Source organism: Vombatus ursinus, unplaced genomic scaffold (assembly GCF_900497805.2).
Source record: "Vombatus ursinus unplaced genomic scaffold, bare-nosed wombat genome assembly UNPS02014818.1, whole genome shotgun sequence".
Lineage (NCBI taxonomy): Eukaryota > Metazoa > Chordata > Mammalia > Diprotodontia > Vombatidae > Vombatus > Vombatus ursinus.
Window position 1 is genome coordinate 34,911,196 of NW_020954596.1, and position 27,950 is coordinate 34,939,145.

Consider the following 27,950-nt stretch of genomic DNA (forward strand, 5'->3'; position numbering starts at 1 on the left):
GGATACATCATTACTATTCACTGTTCACTGGCAGTCACACTAGGAATCCCTCCCACCCTTAGTAGCTTCTGACATAGTCGGTTACAAACTCCTAAGGGTAGATTTTCTGACCATACCTACTTTATTGATCACAGCACTGGAAGAACTTTCTCAAAACTCCTTCATAACTTGCAGGGGTTGGGGAGGCAAAGGCTAATGTCTACAAAGAATGAAATTGAATTTATTAAATTAATTACTAAATTTATACAGTGAATGAATGAATTTATTAAACAACTATTCATTAATAAATAAAACATTTATTCAGCGCTTGCTCTGTGTTAAATGCTGGGGATACAAATAGAAAAGAAAAGACAGCCCCTGCTCTCAAGGAGCCCCCATTCTCCTGGGACAGACAACACATTGACTCTGATCAGCTGCAAGTCAGGTGGAAAGGTCCTGTGTTTTTTAGGGGTCAGTATCAAAGCAGATGCCTCTTCTTTAATGTTATTCCCATGTATCAGTTTCTGGTAATGAACCATGAGACAGTGCCAAGGATTTGGGTGACAAGAGCTTTCTTTCTTTCTTTTGTTTAGTCTTTAGTAGCTGTGACTGGAGCACCTGCAGGAGCAATTGTTTGGCTGTATCTCCACAGAGGTTACTTCCCAGGATGATCTCTGAGGACACTGGGCTGGACCCACTTCTGTTCCAAACTCTCTCGTACTATTACAAGTAACTATGGGCCCTCTTCAACACAGGTGCAACATAATTTCCCCCTCCGAGTCTATCACAGAAAAAGAAGTAGAGAAACTCTATGAAAAATTTGATAGGGTCCTTAGGATCATAGATTTGGAGTTGGAAGGGACCCAAGAGGCCATCTAGTACAAACCCCTCATTTGGTATATGAAGAAACTGAGAATCAGGGTGTTAAATAACTTGCCCAAGGTCATGCATACAGGAAACATCAAAATCAGAATTTGAATCCAAGTCCTCTGACTTCAGAACCAGTGTTATTTCCACTTGACAGTGGTGCTTCTCAATTCAATGTTTAATTTGGTACTCAGTAACTTTAATATGTAGGTGAACACAAGGAAGTATAGCAAAAAAAAAAAGAAAGAAAAGAAAATTGGAAGATATGATTCTGGAATAAGAAATGAAAGAGGCTAGAGTCTTATAAGTTATCATGGCCACCCTCATCAGGAAGAATCAGGAGGTCCTGAATATAAGAAGCACATCATTTTTTTTAAATGAAGGTAAGTATGCCTTTATAGAAAGGGAAAAAATCTCAGTACTGATGTGGGAGTCATTTAAGGATTGGGTGTCTGGTCAGAGAGCGAAGGTCTGAATCAAAAGCAGATTAGAAGAAAGGATACATGTGAGAAATGATAGTGAGAGATTAAGTTACTTGTCCATGTTCATAGCTGGTAAGTGTTTGTCAGTGGTGTGATTTGAATACAGCTATTCTTGATTCCAAGTTCAATGCTGCATCTTGTCTTTTAGAGCTGAAAAAGACCTCAGAAGTCATTTATCTAGTCCAATCCCAACTCTTCCTTCTCCCTTGAATCCCCTACCTAGTTTTGGTTTTTTTTTTTGGTGAGAAAACTTGCTTAAGATCTTAGAACAAATAGTCTAGTGAAATATAGACTAGCTTTCAGGTAAATGGATTCCTAATCTCATGTTCTTTATTTTTTTCTCCATGATTGTAAACTGAAAATATTCTAGGACCTTGAGTCTCTCTTTGTCATACCTTAGGAGAGTACTTTTTCCCTGTAGGAAAGGCTCCTTAGCCATCTTGTCCTGTTTAAATGGAGTGTTCATGGCCCTCTTGGTTTCAAAATAGCAATGCAGAAGTTGAATTCAACTGAGGCCATAGGAACACTTCCCCTGGTCCCAGATGACCATCTCCTCATGCTGGACATTTTCACTGATCATCTCCCTCTGCCTGGACAACTCTCCTGCCTCATCTCCATCTCCTATACTCCTTGGCTTCCCTCAAACCCCAGCTAAAATCCCACCTTCTATAAGAAGGCTTTGTCATCCTCCTAAATGTTAATGCCTCCCTTCTGTTGATTAGCTCCAATTTATGCTTCATGTACTTGTTTATACATAGTTACTCACATGTTGTCTTTCTCCCATTGGACTATGAGCCCCTTGAGAGCAGGGACTATTTTTTGCCTTTTTTGTATCTGGAGAGCTTAGCAGAGTACCTGATATATAGTAAGGCTTAATAAAGGCTTGTCACCACGACTTACCACTCAGCCCAGAGTAGACTGGAGCTTTCATATTATGTGCAATTGCAAAAGCTTCAATTTGATCTACTTAAACTCTTCACTCTCAATACTGAGAAATGGATAAAAGTAAAGATATTGACTCTGATCAGGGCAGTTAGGTGACACATTGGATAGAATGCCAGGCCTAGAGTCAGGAAGATGAGTCTTCCTGAGTTCAAATCTGGCCTACTAGCTGTATGACCCTAGGCAAGTCACTTAACCCTGTTTGCCTCAGCTCCTTATCTGGAGAAGAAAATGATAAATAGTTCCAGTATCTCTGACAAGAAAAGCCCAAATGGGCTCAGGAAGAGTTGGATACAACTGAACAACAACAGCATTAACTCAGATTATCACAATTTGTTACATGATAGAGAAGGAAAGTAACTACCAAATAAGAGCCAGAAAATGGTTTCACCCAGCAAATTATTGATCTTGCTAAGAAGAGAATCTTCCTAAGGCAGCCAAGTACAATAATAGTTTAGCATACAAGTTCATTTGCAAGACAAAACTATAGACATAAACTTAGATGTGAGCAAAGCATTTGATAAAATCATATTATTCTTGTAGAGAAGATGGAGATATTTCAAGACAGTCTGGGTCTCAGTTTCCTCATCTACAAAATAATGGTAGACTAAGGCCCTTCTAATTCTATCATTCTGGGAAGTACATTCAGAGGCTAATCAATATATTATATATATATAAAGAAAACAAAAATGTTTGAAAAAGCATTTATTAAATGCTCAATATGTGCAAAGTACTAAGAATACAAATAGAGAAGCAAGAAAATCCCTATTCTCAAGGAATTCACATTCTAATAGAGAAAGGCCATACATAAGGGATATTTTAGCCACAAGTCAGATGGAAAGACCCAGCAGTTCTTAGGATACTGAGTCAAAACAGATGGTAATGCAACTTCTTCGTTGTCATTTTCATTGATGAAGCCATATCCATTTCTGACATTGAGGCATTTGGTGATGCCAAGGACTTCGATGATGAGAACTTTTTTTCTGGGTCTTTAGTAGCTTTGGATGTTGAGAAAGGCACTGCAGCACTTGCAGAGGCAGATAATGGGTCACAACCCCCAAAGGTTGTTTCTTGGAACAATGGTGATCCAGAAGGTGCTATTATTCCCAGAGTTCTTGGGCTCAAGATCTTGGACTGACCTGGGTTTGAGGGGAGATGATGGCAGTGGATTGACCTTTCTGATACATAATGTCCCCATTTCCACCTTAGGGGGGACAAGCCAGGCTGGCTTGTATCCTCTTCTGATGGCAGTTGGTAAGGGCAGTAGCAGAGATGGCGGGTCCATCTATCATTTTGCCACCATTAGATTCATGTATCTGGATCTTGATGGATTTCTGGATCTTGATGAATTTCTGGATCTTTCTTCTTTGATGATTTACTTTATATAAAGAACTCAGAAAATCTAGGCCTATATTGTCCAGGCTGGCTATAGAAAGCATTCTTCTCACCTGAGGATCTTGCTTTGTACTTATAAATAAAGGATATTTACCATAAGCTCCCTCTTCTTCCCTTCTATACATTTCATAGCTCCTGGACATCATCCCCCAATCAGCATCTTCTTTATTCCAATATATTTCTATATGTACTTTTGACCCCATCTCTTCCCATCTTCTCAAGCAGATTGCTCCATAATTATCCTCTCTCTCTCTCTCTCTCTCTCTCTTTCTCTCTCTCTCTCTCTCCCTCTCCCTCTCCCATCTTTCTCTTTCTACTGGTTCCTTCCCTCCTGCCTACATATATGCCTAAGTCACCCCCATTCTTAAAAAAAACTTCACTGGACCCTGATATCCACTATAGTTATCATCCTATATGAGTTCTACCCATTGGAGCAAAACCACAAAAAAAAAAAAAACTGTCAACATACATTTTTGGACATGGCCAATGTGGGAATTGGGTGGGGAGGGGGTTGAACTATGAATATTTGTTATGAAGCTTTTGTTATTATTTGTTCTTGTTCCAACTTAGAGATGGGGGAAGTAGGAGGGAGAGAAAATAAGTGCTTATTAATTGGAAAAATAATTAAATTGTCTTTTTAAAAGAAAAGTCTACATCCAGAGAAAGAACTGATAAATAGAAATATGTAGAGAATAATTTATATATATATATATATATATATATACACGTATTTATGTCCAATGGTAAGTTATGTCTAGGGTGGAGGAAGAAAATAAAAGAAATTTACATGGTAATTTTATTAAATTTTAGAAGGGATAGCAAGTTGTACATAATAAATTTTCTGTTTCATGTGAAATCATCTTTTTTATTATACTATGTTATGGAAGTGCTTATTTTATTCCATAAATTAAAAATAAAATAATAAAAAATCTGTGTATACCCAGTACCTCCACTTTGCTCTTCTTACTCCATAACCCTTTGCAATCTGGCTTCTGACCTCATTACTTAACTGAAAGCTGCTCTCCCTAAAGTTACCAATTCTTTCTTACTTGCCAAATCTGATGACTTTTTCTTATTCTTCATCCTTCTTTACCTCCCTGTGGCCATTGACTCTCTTAACCCCACTATCCTCTTTGAGTTTTCATAACACTGGTATCTCTCCTTTTTCCCTTCCTTCCTTCCTGTCTGACTTCTGCTCAGTCCCCTTTGCTGGATCATTGGCCATTTCACACCCCCTACCTGTACCTGTGGAACAAGGATCTATCCTGGGTCTGTTGCTATTCTCCCTTTATACTCTCTCACTTGTTGACTTCATGTGCTCCTACAGTTTAAATCATTGCCCCTGCCAGATCTATATATCCAGTCCTAGTCTCTTCTGAGCTCCAGTTCCACATCACCATCTACCTTTTGAACATTTCAAATGGAATATCCCACAGTGATTTCAAACTCAACATGTCCAAAAAAGACCTCATTATTTTTCCCTCCTCTCTTCTGAACTTCCCCATCTCTGTTAAAGGTTTTACCAATCATACAGTTACCCCATTTCCCAACCTCAGTTATCCTCCATTCTTGTCTCTCACCCAACTTACCCAGTTGCCAGATTTTATTGTTTCAACTCCCTCAACATTTCTCACAGCTATCTCCTCTCTCTACCCACATGCCACCCTAGAACAAACTCTGATCACCTCTTGTCTGAATTATTGCAATAGCAATATCAGTCTCCCTGTCTCATCTCATCTTCCACACAGTGATCAAAGTGATTTTCCTAAAGTGTAGATCTGACCATGTCGCTCTCCTACTCAACAAATTTCAGTGACTCCTTATTTTTTTTTAAAAGCAAATATAAATTCCTTTGTTTGGAATTTAACGCCTTTCACAACCTAGCTCAAACCTACCATTCCACCTTATTCTATGTTATTCCCTTTCAATCACTCTATGGTGCAGCCAAATTGACCTTACTGTTCTTCATATATAGCATTACATTTCTCATCACCATCCTTTTGCATTGATTGTACCTGGAAAACATTCACTCCTCACCTCTGTTGTCTTAAAGTTCCTATGTTCCCAACTCAAATGACAATTTCAACATGAAGCCTTTCCTAATCCTCCCAGCCACCAAAGCCCTTTCCCAGTAAACTATATATTTTGTTTATGTATTTTTTTATCTGCTCTGATAAAATGTAAGCTTTTTGAGGACAGGGACTGCTTCCCTTTTGTCTTTGTGTCCTCAGCACCTCACATAGTTCCTGGCACCATAGTAGGTAATGCTTACCTAAGAAATTACCCAAGAAATGCTTACTGATTGATTGATTTTTGTATTGTCTTTGATTCATAGGTTACTATGGCCAAAGGATTCAGCACTTTGTGACTAGCCTACTGGTAACAAGCCCTTCCATATTTAGCAAGGCTGGTCCTCAGAAAGCCGATTCCAAGATGTTGTTAGACTGGTGTCAGGAGAGGCTTCTAGCCTTTCCAGTATGGTAGAGCCTACAAGAGTTTGTCCTCTGCTGGAATAACCTTCAATAGTAGAGCTAGATAGAGGACAGAGAGCAAGAAATAATAAAGAAAATCATGTTTCTTCTCTTCATGGAATTCCTAGAAAATCAGTCATTAAATTATTTCCCCTCATCTTCCCCCAAGATTTGCTTGCATTTGTGCCCCTCCTCCATCCTCCTTTAGATAGAAGAGGCAAATCTGAATTTCTTTTAATCAGTTTCACTTCCTTTGCTCTGGGGAGAAGTGGCCTTTGATTTCTGGGTAAAGGAATATGCTCTTTCCTTCCTATAACATTTCCTGACCCTCCAACCTCCAAAAAGATTGTGTATCAGGACTTAGGGTACAAGATGATCAGCTTGACCTGTCCAGTGGTTTTGGGGTAAGTGATTCCTCCGAGCAGGGGTCTTTATCACTGTCACGATCACCAGCAGTGTCTGTAATGCCTCAGGTCATGAGCACCAGTAATTGATTGTGTACAGCCAGATTCCTCTCAAGGTTTACTTAATTAACCATTTAATTCCACAACCATATGGGCATCTTTTACCTAGAAGAGAGTTTTGTGCTCTTTCTGGGAGGGCATTGGGGTTTTCAGGTAAAAAAAAAATGGAATGCAATTTGCCAGAGAATATTGCAATTCTCCAATTCAGAGGCAACACAGAGTACAAAATGTGGCACTTTATTTGGAGATAGAATATCCAGGTTCAAGTCCTGGCTCCCCTGCCATTTGACTGACTATAGAACAAGTCATTTAGTGTCTCTGAGACAGTTCCTTGTCCACCGAAGGGGGGATAACAACATACTACCTACTTCTAAGGATTGTTGTCAGGAGGGGTGTTTTAGGAACTGTAAGACACTTTATCTAGGGGTTGTTGTTATTAATTAAGAAACAATGCCTTCCTATACCTCCAAGTCAATTTCTCTAGGTATTTCTTAGCTGGTGTTACTTCTCTCTATACTTTTCTCAGTTCTGAACCTCCTTTTGCAATCTGTTGAAAAAGAAAATGAACCTAGATTTCATAGGGGATAAAGCACTGACCTTGGAGTCAGGAAGACCCAGGTTGAAATCCTGCCTCAACTATTTACTGTGTGGCCCTGGGCAACTTATTTAACTTTTTTCATCCTCAGTTTCCTCATCTGTAAAATGGAGATAATAATAGCACCACTTCATAGGGTTGTGGTGAGGGTCAAATGCAATAACATGTAAAAAGCATTTGACAAATATTAAAGTACTGTTAAAATGCTATTTTTTTAAGAAAAGAAATGGAAAAAATCTTCATAAGCAAAGTGATCTAAGATTCTTCCAGATGCAAATCATTTCAGAATGATCCCACCTCTTAGTGGGATGGCATGGGATGATTCTCCCACTAACAAGGGAAAGCACTTAGCACAGTACCTTGCACATAGTAGGTGCTTAATAAATGTTTATTGCTTGATAAATAAACTAATGCCAATTGGTCAATTAAGCATTTATTTGCATAACATCAACTATGTGCTCAGCACTGTGTAAGGTGTTGTGGGGGAGTAGACAATCGCTTCCTTCAGGAAGCTTAAAATGAAAGCTTCCATTTGTGGTCCCAGAGCACATTATATATTGTACATGGTCTCATCTATTCCTCACAGCAATCTAGGCAATCCAATTTACTGATGAGGAGACTGAGTCCCAGAGAGGTCAAGTCATTTGCCCGAAGTTGTATTAAGTGCCAAGTGTCAGAAGTAGGAATCAAACATAGATCTTGGAACTCCAAGTTCAACGCTCTTTTGACTATACTATACCGAAACAGTGAATAATGAAAGATAATATGTTGTAACTGTACCACATCTATGAGTAGGGATTACAGAGTATCAGAGAATGATATTAATGAACCCCTACCTTCATGATATAGGACTATCTCTGTAATATTGATGGTTCTGTATAATAATGGATGGGTCATAGATGGGTCATTTAGCCCTTAGTAGCGAACCTGATAGTGTTTGCCATGGGACAAGTCCTCTGGCTTACCTGTGTCAACTAGGGCCAGCATTAAGTGCTTACTGTGGTAAGCACTAGGGTAGATCCAAAGCTTAGATAAACCCCAATTTCTGTCCTTTTGAAGCTTACATATGGTACCAGATTAGATACAAACACAGAAAGCTACAATACATAATCTTTCCCATTTGAGTGGTACCAAAGTGCCATATTGAAGTCTTAGGGGAAAAAGAATTGACAGCTTAGGAAATCAGAGAAGGCTTCTCAGAGAAGGCAACATTTGTGTTACCTTTGAAAGGACTGGTAGAAATTAAATAAGTGACTAGGAGAAAGGAAGTTAGTCTACAGGAGGACTGATGAGCCAAAGAGAGAGGTGTAGTCATACATAAGCTCATTATATTTTTCCTAAAACTCATCCATCCTCCAAATTTCCCTCTTTCTGCTGAGGGTATCAACATTCTTCTGGATACCCAGGTTCAAAACTTTGGCATCATTTTTGACTCTTTCTTTTTCCTCACCAACCCCCCCTCCCCATTACTAAGTCTTCCTGGTTTTGTCTGCATAACACTTCTCATATTAATAACCTTCTTTCTGGTTACACAGCTCTACCCTAGTTCATTTCCTATGGTTGAGACCAGGGGTTGGCAAACCACTGTCCAAAGGCCAAATCCAGACCACCTGTTTTTATACTGCCTGGGAGCTAAGAATGTGTGTTTTTTTTTTTTTCATTTTAAAATACAATAAAATTTTACTGTAAAATATAAAAACCAATAAAACTTTATTTTAAAGTGTAAAAACCATTCTTAGTTCAGCAAACTATTTGCCAGCCCCTCACCTAGACTATTGAAGTAACCTAATCAATCCCTCTGCTTCCAATTTCTCCTCTAATTTAACCTCCTCATAACTACCAATTTCATATTGCAAGAATGATACATAGATTTCAACAAATCACTCCCCTCCTCATATATTTCAGTAGTTCCTTCCTTGATGCCTCAGATTAAGTACAAAATCCTTAGTCAGAGGTTTAGAACAACCCTCTATAAGCTGCCTTCCACCTATATTTCCAGTCTAAGTTTATATTTGCTCCCATGCCATTTATTCAATTTACATTTGAGTCACATTGTCTCATTAGCTGTTTCCCATATATACCATTCCATCTCCAGCCTGGATGCCTCTGCACTGGCTGTCCCTATGCCTGGAATACATATCTTCTCCTCTACCGTTTAGACTAAATAACTTTGTCAAAGCACAGCCTGAATACCACATGAGGCAGCCTGATCTTCCTAACTATTCATTTTATTTCCCTCTTAAAGTAACTTTATATAATTTTGCATATACAATGTATTTACTTATCTGTGTGCATGTCAGTTTCACTCACCAATAGAATGCAAACTCTAAGAGGGCAAGAAGGACTTGTTTTTATCTTTGTATCACCAGCACTGAGTACAATTCCTTGAAAACAGTAGGCAATTAATAAAAGCTACTTTGAGTTGAATACAAATGAACTTTTTCGAACTAAGTTGGTTGGCAAAGGGACTACTTATATGGTATCAAAAGGTATAGCATCACCATGCATCACACACACACACACACACACACACACACACACACACACATACACTCCTCAAAGTGATCTAGTTCCTCAGGTAGATTCAGGGTCCCCATATTTAGAAGAATTAGGATTTTCTTCTCCTTTTTTAAAGGATCTTTAGCATAAACCATTAGATGAAACAAGAATCACTACCCAGACAGTTTATTTTTATTACTGTGGCTTAGGACAGTCCTTAATCTGTCCTCTCTCCCTCTGTCCTCCATTGCCCATGGAAATAAAAACGAGAATTTTAAGACAGTTATTCAGTGTTTAAGTAACTGATTTGAAAGGCCCAAACTAGAAGGAAATCATGTTTGAATATCAGAAAAGAATTCCTTTTGTGTGCTTACTTTTTCTTGGCCCTGATTTCTGCCTTGAGTGAGAAAATTCAAGCTTAGGAACTGATATGTAATTCATATATTCAGGAGATAAAACCTAGACCCCTGTGTTTTTTGAGGACTGAAGTCTTTCATGGAACAGACAAAGTCAGGAAATGTGACTCATCCTCTGCTAGTCTTACAAAAGTACTGGGAGCCCCCAGCAGACAAACTGGACACAGGAGCAGCAACTTTGAGTATAGTGGAAAGTACACTGGGCCTAAGTAGCAAGTGGCCAGGCTTCTAGGCCCTATTCTTTGAACCTCAGCTGCTTTATCTGTAAAATGAGACAACTAGTCAAGACCAGAGGTGTCAAACTTGCTACGTTGCAGCATGCAGCCTGCAAAAACTCCCAAGTGCAGCCCAAATCAGATTAAAATGTCATTGGGAAATGTTTAACAAAACAAACAAAAATACAACAAAACACAGTCTGCAGAGATATGTTTCTATTTGAGTTTAATGCCACTGGTCTAGACAATCTCTATGATCTCTTCTTATTCTTATAGTACTATGGTTCCTATGATTCAGAGTTAAATAAAGGAGCCTGACTAATATTGATGGGATTAGAAGGGAGGGATATCAAAGAGGAGCAAAAGAAAGAGAAATTAATTTCTCTCCTCCCCCATAAAATAGTATTATACATATCCTGAGTTTCCTCAAAAGTTTCTAGTGACACCAAGTTTCCATTATACCCTACTTTGTAAAAAGTAATTGCACTATTCAACAGAAACTGCTATGAAAAGTAGAGAACAGTATGACAGAAATTAAATATAGACCAACACTTCACACTATATATTAACATAAGCTTTAAATAGATATATGACTTAGATATAAAAGGTCACATTATAAATAAATTAGAGGAACAAGGAAGAACCTATCTTTCAGATTTATGGCTAGGTAAATAGTTCATGACCAAATGAAGCATAGAGAGGACTATAGAAGATAAAATAGATAATTTTGATTACATAAACTGTGCATATTTTTTGACAAAGAGATCAAAGAAAGAGGGAAAGGACCCCTATGTCACAGTAGCTCTTTTTATAGTGACAAAAAACTGGAAACTAAGGGGATACTCATCTTGGGGAGTGGCTGAACAAATTATGACATATGAATGCAATGGAATATATTTGTACTATAGAAATGATGAAAGGGATGGTTTCAGAGAAACTTGGATAAACTTGTAGAGCAGATGGAGAGTGAAGTGAGCAGAACTAGGAAAATGATTTATATAATAACAGCTTTGTAAAGACAACTCTGAAAGTCTTAAGAACTCTAGTCAATACAAGAACTAACGATGATAAAGCATTCTTCCCACGTCCTCTCAGAGAGGCGATAGTCTCCAAATGTGGAATGAGACGTATTTTTGGACATGGCCAATATAGGAATTTGTTTTGCTTAACTATGCATATTTGTTATAAGAGTTTCCTTTTTCTTTTTCTGGGAGGGGGTTCTGAAAGAGTAAATAAATAATGCTTGTTGATTAAAAAAAACTACATAAAGGGTTGTGCCAATGTTAGGGATAAAGAAAAAAAATAACATAATACCTGCCCTCAGGGATCTAACAATTTGGTAGAGGAATATCATATATACACAAATAAATACAATGCAAGTTAGGTTGTGCTAGATGCATAAGGAGTATCAAACACATAGTGGGATTCAGGGAAGAGGATCAACTTGGAGGTGGAGGCCCCATGAAAGAAAGAAAAGATTTAATGAAGTGGAGAAAGTCCAATTCAGAAATGAAGGAAGCACAAATGTAGAAAGATGGGAGACAGGCATATGAGATCTGCTGAAACAGAGTGCACAAAGAAGAGTAGTATAAAATGAGATTATAAAATAAGAGGGGAAGTGACAAGGTCAGAACTGTTATTAGAAAGATTATTTTGTTAGCTGTGAGAAAGATGGATCAGAGAGTGGTGAACAGACTGGGAGTTATTAATGATGAGAGGCAATGAGGGCCTGTACCAGGGTGTTGACAGTATCAGTGAAAAAGTAATATTTCAGAGGGAAAGAATTAAGCAGACTGGGTTACTGATTGGATGTGGGGGATAGTGGAGAGGGAAGAGAACACTCTAATTTATCGAGCCTGAATTATAATAAGTATCATGATCAATTGAAATAACAAAACTGGGAGGAAGGAAATGAATTGTGAGGAAGAAATGAATTTAGATTTGGAATTAGTGAGTTTGAGTTAGTGGTGGGACATGACGGTAGAAATAACAAACTGGAAGTTGGAAACAATGGACTAGAGAACACAGAAGAAGTCAGGGCTGGAGATATAGATGTGCATGAAGGTGATAATTGAAATTAGTGGGGGAGAGAGAGAGAGAGAGAGAGAGAGAGAATATAAAATTACCGAGGAGGAGAATCTTCAGAGAGAAAAGAACAAGGCTGGGGATGGAGTCTGGGGGAATGCCCATACTTAGGGAACAAAGGAGAGAAAGGAATCAGCAAAGGAAACTGACAAGGGGACAGTCAGGGTGGGGGAGCAGGGATACAGGAGACAGTAATACTAGTAAAGGTAAGGAGGGAGAGTATCAAGGAGAAAAGTGGCTGGCAGTGTTAAATAATGCAGAAAAGTCAAGGAAATTGAAGCAAATCAAAAAAGATAAAGAATTGTCCAGACCAATGGTCTCCAATTTTTTTTTTATTTTTGAACTCTATTAGTATAAAAATTAGCTTTTGACTGTACTACACATATATTTACTTATTTACATATTACATGTGTATACATATACATACACACACCCTAATGTTCTAATAATTGTGTGCATTATAAAACTTGCACAAAAATTGAATTTTTAAAGGGATGAGATAAAAATGAAACATTATTTGATTCTAGAATCATAGGAAAATCATAGGGAAAATAGTTTATTGGATAGGGGTAGGATATGGTCAGACTTTAGGAAAATAATTTTGGAAGCTATGTGTAGAATGGATTAGAGTAGGGAGAAATTGGAGGCTATTGGAATAATCCAGGCAAGAGGTCTGAATCAGGGTGGTGGCTGTCTGATTGGAGAGAAGGGGGCATATTAGAAAAATGTGATGAAGGTAGAAATGACAGAAGTTGGCAATAGATCGGAAATGTGAGGTGAGAGGAGTCAAAGAGTTAATAATGACATCCGGGTTGTGAACTTGGGTGACTAGAAAGATGATAATGCCTCTTTTTGTATCCCTGGTGCTTAGCATAGTGTCTGGCACACAGTAGGTGCTTAATAAATGTTTATTGATTGGTTGATTGATACTCTTAGCAGCAATAGGGAAGTTTTAAAGAGGAATGGGTTTGGGGAATGGGGTTGGAGGTTATGGGGGGAGATAATGTAATTAAATCCTCTGTACACATCAAATCCCATCCATGCCTGCTTATCCTACTCAACGCACTCCATCCCACTCAAAATGAGAAAAGGAAGAATGGGCCATAGCCACTACTTTGCAAACCATTTAACTAGACCAGTAGTTCTCAAACTTTTGATCTCAAGACAACTTTATACTCTTAAAGGACCCCAAAGAGTTTTTGTTTATTTGGGTTATAGTTATCAATTATGCTATATTCGAAATGAAAGCTAATGAAATTTTTAAACATTCATTTGTTGATTCATTTAAAATAACAGATTTGGGGTTATTAAGTTTGATATAATAAACCATTATATGTTAATATAAGAAGCATATTTTTTTTAAAAACCTATATATTCCAAAAACAAAAAAAAATTGTGAGAAGAGTAGCATCGTTTTACATATTTTTGCACATTTCTTTAATGTCTGGTTTAATAGAATGCAGCTGGATTCTCATCTCTGCTTCTGCATTCACTCTATTATGATAAGTTATTTTGGTTGAAGTATATGAAGAAAATCCAGCTTCATGCAGATAGATAGTTGGAAAAGGGAAGAGTATTTTAAAAGGAAGATAACATCTTAGCATTATTATGAAAATAGTTTTAACTTCAAGGACTCCCTGAAAGGGTCTTGGGGTTCCAAAGACCTACACTTTGAGAACTTCAGTCTAGACAATAGAAGAATCAAAAATCGGCACCGTTTTCATTTTAAACATTCTCTGGAATCTTATTATATTGTCTAATCTGGTTTGCTCCCAGCTGGTTACACATTTGATACATGGACTAGCTTGTGCTAGACCAGCCAGGGGGGTTGTGCTATGAGGAAACAGAAAGTAGTTTTAGTTTAGCAGATCTTTTCCCAAAAGATAAAATGAATTAATCTAATCCAGCTTCCTTATTTTCCTCACTGTATTTGTAAAGTTCTAATGAATTCACACTCTGATTGGCATGGAATGGTTGTTGCTCTGCACTGGTGAATTCTTGCTGGAACATGAGAGTCGTCACTTCAGAGAAACCAAACCTCAAACTGTTGGGGTAGGAACTGATGAAGTATGCATAGCTTTCACTCGTAGGTGGCTTCCTTTGACCTCCCTTAATTGTTCTTCCTGACCCATTAGAACCCTCTCATCTCCTAGCATGTGGGCCATTGGCAGAGGGATAGAAAGTGAACAGATTCGAGGAGGATGTCCTATAAGGAATCTCTGAGGTTTCTTTTAGCCCTAAAAATTCTTTTTTTCATCGTGTATGATGTTGGGCAATCTGCCCCCAGTTTATGTAAATTCTGGTGACAATGGCCTGACAATCCTCCAGGAATGACATTGCTTTCAAGAACAACAACACTTAGGTGGTATTTATGGACATGAGTTACTTCTCTTTGACTGCTCTTGGGAAGTCTGTACCAATAGATTAAAGAACACATTCAGATACCTTAATAAAATAGAAGTGAAGAGCCCTCTGGCAATCTGGGAAATGCTCCCGTACCAGCTCTTCTCTCCTCCTCCACTCTCCCCCCCCCTAAAAAAAAACAATTAAGGAACTTGGATTAGGAGGAAGGAGCTCCAGAAGAATAGCTTATCAACATGTGCCTTGTTTATGCCTGCGATACTGCACAAATCCCAGCAAAAGTTTTCAGAGAAAACGCGATGTAATTCCACAGGGAACATTACAATAAAAGTAAAATAAAACAGCACGGCTTGGTATTTTTACAGAGCCCTTGCTGTTGATTTAGTTAATGATAATGTTGTATTCCAATTTTCCTCTAAAGGAGAGCTTTAAGTGTTCTCAAACTTGGATGAACTGACTTTAAAATAAACAAATAAGTTATATAAGTCCAAATTGTGGCAGATCGGATTTAAAGGTTGAGCCCCGGTGGATGGCTAATGGGGCCCAGCTCACATCTTGGTCCTTAGCCTTATGATTCTCCTCTCAGGGGGAGGAAGCAAAGGAAGCTTTGGAATCCTACTTCTAAAATCTGGATCGTAGGCACCCACCATGAACTGATGCCACGTATGCACAGCACCTAGAAGTTATTTGGATATTCAATTAGAGCTCAAAAGCAAGAGGGATTTCTGAGGAATGAGGTTTATTGCCATTTTTCTATTTTTTTCTTTTTTTCCAACCTAAGCAGTTAGGAAAGGCTCAGCCACATGATTATCCAAGGGCTGTCATCTTCCACTTAAAGGAAGGCTGCATTTTTGGTGGAAAGTGAGGTGATTACTGAGGATCGAGCTTGACAGCTTTTAGAGTCTGCCCAGAATGTAAAGCACCCAAGCCACACAGTGAGCCATATTTGTTAAGCATCATTTTGGGTGGATGACTGGACTAAAGGCTGTAGGGAGCCACAAAGCAGGTAGAGGATAATATCCCAATTCACAGTATACTCCAGGAAAAAGCTGGATATCAAGCATCACAAATTGTTCCACCACAATGATTACGAAAGTACCATTTTGGCCCATGAAAAAAAAATTAATAATCCACCCCTAACACCAGTGTAAGCCAGAATTATTAGTGGCCAGAAACTTAGAATCACAGCCTCAGAGTGGGAAGGTAACCTCAGAAACTGCCTAAAATCTAGTCCAACCTGTACTTTAACAATCACCTCCATAACCTAACAGACACAGGTTTATCTGGTCTTTAAAGGCCTCTAGAGAAAGGGAACCCACACCCTCTTGAGGTGGTCCATTCTACTTTGGAATAGCTCTACTTGGAAGTTTTTCTTTATATCAAACAGAAATCTACATCTCCAAAACTTCCTGCCTCTATTCCTAGTTCTGCCCTCTGGAGCCAATCAGAACAAGGCCTATCCCTTGTCTGTGTATCAGCCTTTGAAGACATTTGAAGATACTAGAAGACAACTAGCATGTGCTGCTCCAGTCCCTTCTCTCCCCACACCCCACCCCCATTTTTCTTCCCTAGCTAAAAATCTCCGATTTCTTCAGTGGATTCAATTCAGTAAGAATTTATTAAGTGTCTACAATGCATAATCATCTCAAGGCCCTTTGCCATCTGGTTGTCTTCCTCTTCTCACTCTCCAGTTTATCTGTGTCCTCCCTAAAAAATGGTGCCCAGAAATGAACACAGTATCCAGATGTAGCTTGACAGTGAGACTATGGCCTCACTTATCTTGGACACTTTTCTTCTCTTGATGAAGCCTGAGATTTCATTTGCTTTTTAGGCTCTGATATCACAGTGTTGACTCAGATTGAATTTTCAGTCCCCTAAAACCTCCAAATATTTTGATTTAGGGGCTGTTTAGCCATGCCACCCTCATTTTGTACTTTTGAGATTGTCTTTTGGTTTAGATAAACTTTAGGTTTATCTTTATTGAATTTCATCTTGTTAGATTTGGCCCAACATTCTAGACTGACAAAGTTATTCAGGGTCTTCAAATGAAAGTACATTGATCCAACCTAGTGAAAAAAATGATTGACCGAAAATAAACTGCTAGGTACTCTCTTAGCCCTGGCTAGAGCTAATGATTACAAATCATTGGTGAAGTAAATGTTTAAGGGCTGGATTGCAATGATGTGCTGGAGCTAGTTTAGACCAGATATGAACTGATTGCTAAATTTTCAGAGTAAGCATTTACACTTTGGAAATTAGCAAAGGCTATAAATTAGAGTTTGAGTTTTGTTAACCGTCTTCTAGACTTAAGAAAGTGATGGGAGAAAATTGTAATAAAGCAGATTAAACTTAAAAGTGTGTCCTGAATACAATAATTTTTTTGGAAAGCTAGTTGTTAAATATTAGCATACCACTGGATGGGTATATCTCGCTTACATAATTTAGGTAGATATGTTTTAACCAATCAGGTCACTAGAACAATTTCTAATAATTGAAAAAAATAATAATAGCTAACATTATATAAATGTTAAATAGTGCTTACTATGTGCCAGGCATTGTGCTAATGTCTTTACAATTATCTCACCTACCTGGGAGGTAGGTGCTATTATTATCCCCATTTTATAGATGAGGAAACTGAGGAAAACAGAGGTGAAGTGATTTGCCCAGGGTCATACCCTTAATAAGGTATGAGGCAGGATTTGAACTCAGGTCTTCCTAACTCCAAGCCCAGCATTCTATCCATTGTGCCATCTAGATCAATATTCCCAGCTTTTTTCAGTCTCTAAACTTATTCACTATAGTAGTATGGAAAACAAACTCAGGTTTTAGAGAAAGAAAACTTGTGTTCAGATCCAAGACATACTGTTTACTATCTGTGAGGCTTTGGGTAAGTCCATCAACTCTTTGACACTGTTCCTTCATCTATAAAATAGATGAGTGAACTAAATGACCTCTAAGCTTCTTCCCAGCTCTAGCTCTGTGATACCATGACTGGGCTTAGAATCCCACCTGGGAATCTGTTTCTTGTAGGTAGGAGATTGCCAAATAATCTCACCTCTCTGGACCCTAGTCTTCTCCTGAGTGAAAGGAGCAAGATGAACTAGGTCATCTCCCAGGTCCCATTCATCTCTAAATTCTGTGAACCTAAGGCCTGTCCCCCGCCAGAGGCAAGGGAAAAGGTATCACAAATCAACTGCCAACATAGAAACTTTGTGGTGATGATATCATCTCTGTTTTGGGAATCCCCAAACTAAATTTGTCTCATGAAAAATATGTAGTAAGTGCTTTTGTTTGCTCACTCTTGCTTCTTAATCCTGATGACCCTTTTTAAAGACCTAGATACAGTTCTAATAAAGATCCTAATGTCACAGAATTTAGAGCTAGGAGTAAACTTCAGTTTCTAGTCTGGACCATCATCAGATTAAGGAAAATGAGGCTGAGAGATCAGGTGACCTCCTCAAGCACAACCATTTAGTTTTGCTTTGTTTTGTACTCTAGACAATAGCTTATACAAAAACAATCTGATGTCCTAAGTGCACTACAAACTTAACACTGGTCAACAATATGACATGGCATCTCTTGTGGGTGGACTACAGACAGTTATCCTAACTTTGGGTATCAGAAAACGAGAGGTGTAGTGGATAGAGTGCAGGGCCTGAAGTCAGGAAGACTCTGCTTCCTGAGTTCAAATGGCCTTCAGACACTTCCTAGCTGTGTGATCCTAGGCAAGTCACTTAATCCTGTTTACCTCAGTTTCCTCATCTGTAAAATGAACTGGAGAAGGCAATGGCAAACCACTCCAGTATCCTGGCCAAGAAAACCCCAAATGGGGTCATGAGGAAAAGGACACAATTGAAAATGACAACAAAAATGAGTAAAGCAACACAAGCGATATTTACTTATCTTGTAAGCAAAGAATTGTTAAACACAGGCTAAGGGGACACAATGGCAGTTCTGGTTGAGCATCTGGCCTTCCCAATGGCCTCCCTCATTCCTTCACGGAAAGAACATTGAATAGTGACAGGTGAATGGCAGCCCACATGAAGGGAAGCATAGACCAGGTCTGCCAGAGTGGAGAAGCTACTGCCTTGGGTGCTTTTGATATGCTAATGGGAATGCCAGGGCCCACATCACCAGGGCAAAGCCTTCTGTTGTACATGAAACAAAGATACCTTTGTGCTCTAACTGCCTACATAGCAGAGGTCATTGGTCAACAGCATCCCCATTCCCACATGGTTTGTAATCCTGTCAGCTCTACAGCCTCAAGGCTTCCCCTTTAAAAACGTGTCTGTTTGATGAGGCCTGTGTTTAGGCTTGGTCATAGCCTACCGTGGTATCCCACAAAGCTAATGCAATCTTAGGCTGTACTAAGAGAAATAATGTTCAGGATCTGAAGGTGAGAAAGGGGAAAGGAACAAACATTTATTAATTGCCTATTATGTGCTAAGTACTATGATAAGCACTTTACAAATATCTCTTTTGATCCTCAACATCCATGGGAAGTAGGTGCTATTATTATCCCCATTTTACAGCAGAGGAAAGTGAGGCATACTAAAGAGTGGGGAAGAGTAAAACCCAGTGGTGTAAGGCAGAAGACAATATAAATAGTATATGTCTCCAGGCAAAGAATGCTAGGTGTCACAGTGGATTTGGGGTGAAAATGAGGCTTCACGTACTTAGTAGCTGTGGGACTCTGGGCAAGTCACTCTATCTGCCTCAGTTTCCTCAACTGTAAAAATGATATGATAATAGCACCTACCTTCCAAGGCTGTTGTGAAGATAAAATAAGATATATTTGTAGAGTCCTTTACACAGTGTCTGGCACACAGTAGGTGACTAATAAATGCTCGCTTCCTTCATTTCCAACTCTAAATCCTATAATTTCCACATACATCACCCATCCCACCCCACACACATACTTTCTTTTTGGTCTCATCATTTGCTAATATCATTCATGAGGAAAAGCTCGGGATGGAAACCTATACAAATTGGGAAGTTATTTGTAATTTACAGACTTAAAGCCAGACACCTGAAGCACAGACATTCCACATGATCTCACAGCTATTATGTATCAGAGATGATACTTGGATCAGCTCTTTCTGATTCCAAAGTCAGTCCTCTCTGGAGCCTAAAACACTTTCTCTCTGTTCGTGGTCCCACAGTTTCCCTATGATCACCTATATTCCTCATTCATTTGATACGTAAGGATTTTCCTTTTACAAAGCGAAAAAGCATGTATGGCATTCCTTCTTTACTCCTCAACTGCTCACAACCTGTCCTGACCTGCTCTGTGTGTCAAATCATAGACTAAATAGAAGTCATTTATTTAAGAACAACAGGAATGGCAATTGATTTCTCTTTTCAATTGTCCTATAGGGGTGAATTGTTCCCATCCTAGCTCTAAAGATAGCAGCAATAACATTTTGTCCATTCCAAACATCTACAACTAAATTTGCAGTGGTATGAAGAGGCGAGGAAAAATAACCCCTTGATAAAGTTTGATGCATTCGGAGGCATTCTGGTGGTGACCTGAAATTCTAATTAGCCAAGAACTCCTCTGGTCCTCATCTCTGCTCCTGACTGAATACATTTTTTTTCTATGAAGTCATCTGAAACTGATGGCTAATGTCAATAAACAGAACAGGGATTATTGAAATCCTATTTCTATTTGCATTACAGTGCTGAATTTATAGGACCCCCAAGGAGAAGTCCAATATATTTATGAATCACTCTAAGTCCTGGAGATAGAGAAATAGGGACATGAACTGGCAAGCTTTGTGCCAGAAGCATCAGTAAGGAAAGATGTGTGACAACTATAGCTGAATATCGAAAATCGAAAGCCCTCCTGCTTAACATATTTCTGTTCCTTAAATTTTTAGAAAACAGATGCAGAATGAAAGACCAAATGGAACACAGTAATCTAAAGGGAAATGTGGCCTGGTCTATATAATGGCTCTGTGGGTTGTACCACTTTTTCCTTCTTTTCAACAGGGGGACTGATTAGGTTACAGCAAGCAAGGTTTTGGGTTCAGTTGGCAGCCCTTCCTAGCCAAAGACTGGAGATCTGAAGGCAGAGAGGAAGAGCACAGTAAATTTCTACATATATATATGTCTGTTAAATCTCACTGTTGGTCACCTGTGAGGCTGGGGGAGATAGGACCCAAAAGATCAGATACACTGTATTAATGTGATATATTAGTACCAATGAATTATGATCAAAGAAGTGTGATTTTTTTAACATTAGAAAAACTAGCACTTTGACAATCCTTTGAAGATTAATAAATTAGCATTTTATATAGGAGTAGGGAGTACTCTTGAGCCCAATCCATCAGGAATATTGCAGTAAAAGCAATTTTCCCAGAATGGGCTGTGTATGACTGCAGAGAAAATTTTAGGATGCTTACAAGTCAGGCAGGTGCTATCTTTATGTTGATGCTGATTTAAAGCTTCCAGCAATTTTAAGAAGAATCCTCTTTGCAGCAAGGACAGATTAGTAAAGACTTCTGATGCTTATTGATTAAAAGCCCAGTTTCTGTATAAACCAAAGCAAGAAGTACACTATCTAATACAGTGATAATTACAAATCTAAAAATACCCTGTACATTGTTTCCAAGTATTTAATAAATATAGTCTTCTGGAAATACATGAAAAATCTTGCATTTCCTTTGTAACCCCATCTGCAGAGCAGATGGTACTCACTAGCCTGGTGTTGAGGACATAGGAGACACTCAACAAATAACCTATTGCAGTGACAGTGTCTGCTTTTGTAGGCATGCACAAAGGCACTCATAAATATTAATATTCATTTTTTAATTTAAATCAACCCAAGAAAACTTTATGGTTTGCGTCCAGCAAATAACATCATATTCACCTACACATCTCCCAAGTTTCACTACAGTTGTTAGTAGCAAACTTTTTTCCTTCATTCCTGTTTCAAATCGCATGTGGCAATTCTCCAAAGGCCATATATGTTTATACAGCCATGGACCGTCCACACTAATATAGAACTGAAATTAATAAATAAACTACATGCTTGGAGCGCATTTTATTTTTTTTATTTATCTTGACAGAATGGTTTTTAAATCTGGGGAGACTGGATTAGGATAGCTTAAGAATGGAGGAGAGTTAGGCAAGGGGTGAATCTGGCCTTCTCTATTAGTCATGAGGCAATGACACTAGGAGGCTTCTATATAAAGCATAAAACCAACTCAGCTTATGATATGCATATATTATGCAGGAGGCAGGGGATGAAAAGGGCACACTATTTGACTCACCAATGCAGTAAAAAAACAAACAAAAAAAAAAACAGCCCACCTTTGCTTTAATTATAGAAAAGACATGGATATGGTTCTAGAATCAGAAGAACAGAGCTGGAAAGAACCTTAGAGGTCATTTAATCCACACCTTGTCTTCAGTGCCCCATCTCTTTTCTAGGGTCAGTTAAACCTATCATCCTGCTGCTCCCCCTCAGGACTGACACACCAGACAAAAAGTGTGTGAAGATGCGGACTTATAACACTTCAAAAGTGGTGTCACAATGCTTTGACCTCTAATGCCTATTTTTCCAATCAGCCAAGGGTTATGGGAGTAGGAGGCAATGGGGCTGATGATTAAGCACTAGCTCTTCTGAACAAGGGTGGGGGTGGAAAAAGGAAAACAGGTCTTTGTATCTTAAGAGTAGAGTGGAGGTGGGGGATCTTACAATGTTGACTCCTGATTGAGGAGTATGAGGTGGCTTGTGGCAGGGGCTTTCTCAAGCAATGACAGTTGGACTTTCATAAGTGGTTGGGTTGGGCAGGAGGCGGTAGCAATGACAGTCCAGGACGCCACTTCAAATCAGCCTGCATTTGCCCTCTGAGGTTGCTGACCCCTGATAAAGTAAGTATATAGTGGTTTAGATCAGAATTTCCCAACTTCTGAGCTAAAGAATGGTATTATCTGACAGCAAATTGTTCTTACCATTCTCCAAAACATTTATTGACCAAAAAAGGTCTTTGAAAAAAGCATTTATAGATTTTTTTTTTTAATGACAAACACCTTCCAACAAACACACATTAGACTCTGAGCTCCTTAGGAGTAGGTACTGTCTTTTTTTTCTTCTTTTTAGCACCAGCACTTAGCTTAATAAATGCTTGTTGACTGGCTGATCCAAAGAAACTCTGTTATAAAGTGATTTTTCAGAAAAAGTAAATTTATTGAGAGAAGGATGCATCCTGTAAAATTGACATTAACTGTTCATTGTATTTGACCAGAATATTGTTATCGCTCCATGTTGACTTACACTGTTGTCTCACAGTACATATTCTTCTTTTGGCTCTGCAATGACCAAAGGTCCTATAATCCTCTCAAGTTGACTAAAATTTTATTCATACATAACATCTCCACATCCACTTTACACTTTGTGAGTTGGAGGATAGAGTAAAATTGGTCAGGTAGACCAATTAGGAGGCTATTGAATAGTCTTGATGAGCGGTCTCAGCCTTTTTGGTCTTGGGACCCTTTTACTTTTCCTAAAAATTATTGAGCTCCAAAGAGTTTTTGTTTATGTGAGTTTACAGAGATATTTACCATATTAGAAATAAAGTATTAGTATTACCATAAAAAATAGTTTTGATTTGGTGGATCCCTCAAAGGGTCTCAAGAATTTCCAGGACCACATTTTGAGAACCAATGGTCTACACTCTAGGTGACATATGATAAGAACCTAACCAAAGGTGAAAGTTCTGTGAGGGGAGAAAAAGGTACATACATGAGAGATGTTGTAGAGATAGAGAACACAAAAATCTGGCAATATGGGGTGAATAGAATCTCTGAATCAAAGAGTATGAAATTTTTATTAATGTAAAATTATTGAGGACAGGGATTATTTTTTACTTTGTGTTTTTATCCCTTAGTACACGGTGGGCACTTAATCACTGCTTGTGAGTTTGACTGAATAAATCTAAATATTTACCTATAACATTGAAACAATTCACAGATCCACCAGCAGTAGATTAGCATTCCTGTCTTTTCTCAGTCTATCCAACAATTAGTTTTCCCATCCAGCTTGATGGTTGTGATATGATATGTCATATCATATGTGAAATCTTATTTTAATTTTCATTTCTCTGATTATTAGTCATTGAAAATATTTTTCAGATAGTTGATTTGTGGTTTCATTTGAAAACTATTTACTGCTGGGTATGGCCTTGCTACCTGGGAATCACTGAAGTTCAGGTGGACTGAACTGAAGTAAACTAAGTCAGTTGGGTATCTCAGCTAAGTCTGGTATGAATCTGTTGAGGGCCCAGGAATGGGGAGCCACCAGGTTGCTTAAGGTGGGGTAAAGTGGCCCAGGATGGGAAAGAAGAAGCAGGTTAAAGCTCTAGTGCTGACCAATAGTGGTATCAGGCCCATGAGAGGTTAGTACATTTCCAGTCTAGGAGAGATAGGGAAAGGAAGGAAGAAAGGAAGGAAGGAAGGAAAGAAGGAAGAAAGGAAGTATGAAGGAAGGAAGGAAGGAGGGAGGGAAAGAGGAAAGGGCAAAGAAAAGAAAATTGTTATCATTTAAACAGGTGTCTACTAGGGAATGGCTCTTAACAATTGACTTTAAACATAAAATTAAGTTTCCTATAAAGTTTGGACAGCAGACTTTTGTCAGAGATATCTAATACAAGATTTTTTTTAATACATCTTTTTCTAATTCTTTTTAATTTTTTAATTTTAGGCAAAACTTTTTAATAAGTAATCAAAATTGTCTGTTTTGCCTTTAATGATCTCTACTAGTTTACATTTGTTTACAAAAATTTTCCCCCTCCATAACTGTGAAATATGTAATCTTACATTTTCCTATAATTTTTTTATTCTATGACTTTTTAATATTTAGATAGTTCATACATTTGAAATGTATTATGGCATAGAGTCTATATAATATGTTTAACTAAACTTATTTAGTGCAAATGTCTCCAGATGATTGGCTCAGATCCTAGTGTTTGATATGAATTAAATATGTGAAATTCATTTCTTTAGCTTTTTTAAAAGAGCACCTCTATTTCTTCATCTACTATTAGCGTGAACATCAGTATAAAGCATATATCACAGCTGAAATTCATGTATGCCTTTATGATTACAAAGCATCTTACATACTTCAACTCATTTGCTCCTCATAACAGCTCTATAAAGTCAATGGCACATGTATTATTACTCCCATGAGGAAGCCGAGACTCTGAGTAGTTAAGTGACATGCCTGAGGTCACGAACCTGATAGGCTGCATAACCAAAAGCAGAACCCAGTTTCTTGATTCCTTCCTTGTTCCTTATTCTCTACTGTTTCGAGCTGAGACAAAAACTTCATTAGAAGTGAAGGCCCCTCTCAATAAGTAACTAAGCTACATAAAATACATTACGTTGGTCCAGAACCGTGATTTCATTGGTATGGGAGAACTCCCAAGAGCCAAAAGCTCCTGCACTGATACAGCTCAACAACTCACCGGTCACTTCTAGTCTTAAGAGAGCTGCTTCAGGATGCCATTGAGAGGTTTAGTGACTTGTCTAGTCATATAGTCAGTATGCGTCAGAGATTAAACTTGAATCCAAGTGTTCCTGACTCCAAAGCTAGCTAGTACTCTATCCAATATGCCCTGCTGCTTCATATTCCATTTAGAACGTACTTATACACATATACAATTATACATATACAACAGCACATGGACCTATATTGCCAAATATGAATTCCTAATGTGGAAGCCTAAAATAAATCACTATAAACCTTACAGTCAAAAGAAGAGGGTTAAGACTTCCTAATATAGGCAGAATCATAGTGTCTACAATAGTTAGTCCTTTTGGAAAGCTGTGGTTTTTCACCCTCTGGATTCAGGTTTGCTCTTTTCTTTCCCTTCTGTGCTCTTATCTAATGGACCCTTTTTGCATTATAGAGATTAGGATTGTGATAGGTGAATTAGGAGTCACCCCACATCACCCTATCCCTCCTCAGATAATCTTTCTCAAAAAATTGGATTTCTCCCAGGGCAATCTCCTCCAAAATGTGGTCTTGGGGAGGCTGGGGCGCACTCCCAGCAGTGGGACCACATTCCATTAGTTTATGTGTAACTTCCTTTGTTGGGGAGGCCAGGCTCTAGGTTAACTTCTGGAAGTAACTTTGGAAACTAATTCTCCGGCAAAACTCCAAGAAAAAGAGGCACATGTTGAGGAACTGACATAATTTTTTAACACCACAACCAGCATATTTCTAAAGGCAACTGTAGCCAGAACTGCTTGCCAAAACCAATATTGATCTAGTCCCTCATCCAATCAACAAATGCCATTGTTTATAAGATATAATTTTTCTTGGTGAAAGTTCAAAGTTAAACTCCAAGGATTTTCAAAACTATAAAAATGAGAGGCTTTCAGACTTAAAAAAAAAAAAACCAGGGCTAGCTTTCCACTTCCATGGATACTCACAGTCACTACTTTTTAAAAAGGAACCAAAAACATTTTTTCAGAGTGGTAGGGGGAAAGAGAGACGAGTTGGGTAGAGGAAATAAGGAGGGGGAAAGGGGGAGGAAGAGAGAGAGACAGAGAGAGAGAGAGAAATGAAGAGAGGGAGGAAGGAGAGAAAGACGGAGGAAGAAGGGGGAAGGAGGGAGGGAGAAGGAGGGGGGAAGAGAGACAGAAACAGGGGGAGAAATGAAGAAAGGGAAGAAAGTGAGGGAAGAAGAGAAAAGGGGGAGTGAAGGAGGGAAAAGGGGAAGGGAACAAGGGAGAAGGGAGAGGAAGGGAAAAGGAGGATGGGAGAAAGAGAGAAAGACCGAGACAGAGAAAGGAAAATTCTGTTGTATAGCACAAAGTTCTCTACATCTAAATCTTTAGAGAGTTAGTGCCAGTCATTGGAGTGTACATTCCTCAGGGGGCTGAGACTGCAAAGATGACTCCAAGGGTTATTCCACTTCAGCACTGCCCACCTGAAGAATTCCATGAGTCACCCTAGCTGTCCCCTCTTTTAGGTGCAGGTAGCTTTTTCTCTGCTTGGGTCCTGCCATGGTCCCCATTCCCATGGAACAGGCAGAGTAATCCCAGTTCCAAAATGGAAACTCCTACAGAACGAAGAGAGACCAGAGGGCACATTGCAAAATAGTCTTTGCAACCTTTTGGAGATCAAAGAGCCACATTGCTATGACATGGGCAGGTCAGATTGAGAATACATGACTTGGGTGAGGTAATGTCAAGGCTGAGGAACTCTGGTACAATCTGCTATTAAACAACAACAAAAATCAACCCAGCTACCTTCTTTAGGGCAAGGACCATGCACCCTCTTTCTGTCTATCTCCACATTACCCAGCACACTTTCAAGTGCCACGTGCTGCTGGGTAAGCATTCATTGGAAACCGGGTGGTTCAATTTGAGCAGACCCGGCCCCAGCATTGTCCATGAGTCAGAGGCAGAACCACGAATGACAGCAGGCTTCACAAAGAACAACTACATCTGGAGGCCAAAGGGCCGTCTTTACACACATGCAGTGTAGAAAAGGATGGGCTTAACACTGATTTTTATTTCTAGCTACAACCCACACACATCAATGGTCATATAGTTATCAGTGTCACTGCCCCGGTACAAAGGACAACAGACCCTATGAGTTAATGATGAATTTCAAGAGTGAGAACAGAAATGAAGAGTTCACTGAATTCAAGAAAATTTTGAAACGATTGAAGATTCCATCATCACAAGTCCAAAATTATTTTCTTGACTCCGAGTCAGACCTTACGGGGCTTGTCTGTTACCTCTTGGAGTGAGCAGGAGACAATGTTGATTTAAAGATGTTCGTGCTCAGTTTTAACCGTGTTATAACCTCTCCCTTCTCTGACCTCTTGCTGCCTTCCATACCACAGATGTAGTGCCTAAAGAGCACTACAGTGCCTAATAAGAACACCACCTTGTACTGTTCTGTAATTGATCTCTAATTGTTCTGGGTCTTATCTCCCTTACCTCTAAACTGAAAGGCCCCTATGGTGAAGGAAAAACATCTGAATCTGGAATCAGATGTTTTGAGTTCTAGTCTAGACTCTTTTGCTTCCTAGCTGTGTGACCAGGGGCAAATCATTTAACTCTCTGAACCTGTTCTCTCATCTATAAAGCAAGAATAATAGCATATGTACTGTCTATTGTGCCTGATAGGATTGTTGGGAGAATCCTCTGGATCAAATG

The 27,950-nt window shown here is 38.8% G+C and overlaps 1 protein-coding gene across 1 annotated transcript in view; it reads left to right on the forward strand.

Moving 5' to 3' along the window:
- The first annotated feature begins 6,486 nt into the window (after positions 1–6,486).
- The window catches only part of RBPJ (recombination signal binding protein for immunoglobulin kappa J region), a 234,550-nt gene continuing 213,086 nt past the window's right edge, over positions 6,487–27,950 (forward strand). Inside the window, exon 1 of the mRNA XM_027836304.1 lies at positions 6,487–6,540. The gene's annotated coding sequence lies outside the window, so the exon portion shown is untranslated. The remainder of the gene's footprint in view (positions 6,541–27,950) is intronic.